The sequence below is a fragment of the Pyrgilauda ruficollis genome, unplaced genomic scaffold (assembly GCF_017590135.1).
Source record: "Pyrgilauda ruficollis isolate IOZ18807 unplaced genomic scaffold, ASM1759013v1 scaffold71, whole genome shotgun sequence".
Lineage (NCBI taxonomy): Eukaryota > Metazoa > Chordata > Aves > Passeriformes > Passeridae > Pyrgilauda > Pyrgilauda ruficollis.
Window position 1 is genome coordinate 1,573,902 of NW_024528933.1, and position 1,656 is coordinate 1,575,557.

Sequence of the window (1,656 nt, forward strand, 5' to 3'; positions counted from 1 at the left end):
GGGGCCGCTCCGGGGCCGCCACCGGCCCGGGGACCCGCACCCCCGCCCGGTCCCGCCTGTGGCGGGCAGCGCTCGCACACGCGCGGACCGAGCGCTCGTCCGGTGCGGACGCCCCCGGGATGGGCACCCGGCCCCCGCCGCGTCGGTCTCGGTCACGGGCGTGGATCTTCTCCGTCCTCCCCGCGCTACGCGGACCTCGGTCTCGCCTCGGCAGCCTTCCCGGCAGGGATCGGGATACTCGTCCCCGCGGGACATCATCCGCGGAAATGAATCCGAAAAGAAATTGGCGGAGCAGTAATGGGGGCACGAGAGGAAAGCAGTAGCAGAGGGAATGTCAATGTTGGCCAGTTTTCTGAAAAAACGTTTCTGGCCACGCCAGCTTATTTGGGCCTGATCGTGCCTCGCTGAAGCACAGTTGGTAGTCAAACCCCAGCTAATTGGGATTCTCTCAACAAGTGCTGTTTTCTTCTCTCGTCAGATTATCAGTGATGCATAGAAAAGCACTTCTAAATTTTGCCTGTTCCAGCCTTCTGGTGTGGCTTTGGCGGAGAGTAAAAGCTAGAACCCAGATAAATGTCATGTACTTTAGCAGTTCAGTATTACAAATACTAGTAGAACAGTAATTAGCAATTATTAGGCTCTGCCAGCAAAAGACTAAACAACATGAGCAATGTGATCCAAACACAATGATCCTTCTCTGCAGGCTGAACCAGTCACTGCATATGTGTGCTGCAAATTAGCACAACGGAGATGCACACTCTCAGCTCCTCAGCTGTTTGAAGGCAGCCATGCTACATTGGCATTTAATTCCATCACAACAAACACTCATCACTCAAGCTAGTTAGCATTTTCAGAAGCACCTAAAGCTGTTTATAAACTCTGTGAGGGCTTGCCATGGTGCTCCACGCAGGCTTGTTGCACCTAAGCAAGCTGCACTGCTGAAGTGTTCAGGCACACGTACCATCTCAGCCTTACCAGATCTGGGGTGAGCTACAACACCACACCCCTGGGCATCCAGAGGCAGAGCCAGGCCTCCAGAACACTGATACAGTGCAGTTCTTGGAAGTCACTTGCAGTGAAGAAGAGGATCTGGAATGGAAGTCTTGTGAGCGCTTTTGGAAGCATTGTCAAAGTTGTTCATCGCCAAGAATGGCAAAATAAGAATACCTCTCTTCTCACTGGAGAGTGGGAGATGGTAACAGCCTTGTCCTGAGCATAAGTAGGAGGCACTGCTTTCTGACCTAGACCCAGAAACACTTCCATCCACTCTAGTAGTAATATTGTTTTAAAGGATGAAAAATAAGACCATATGGAGATACTAGGCAGAGAGTAGGAGTCTCTTGTGCCAGCCATTGTGCTTTAAATAGAAAACTCCCATTGTACCTAGTACTCGGGAAAAGGCATTTCAGTCTGGAAACACAGTGAGAACTAAAAAGTAAACCTATGATAAATGCCATAATTTTGAATTATTTTTACAAAATTAAGTATATATTTGTATGTTACTAAATAACTGGCTTTCAGTGGTAACATTTCAGGATCTAACTTTTGTTGGGTATTGCAAAAGAGTACATTCCTGTTCACTACAAATTTTATGTGAAAATTTTATAAATAAATAATAAATAAATAATAAATAAATAGATATATAAATGTCCACCA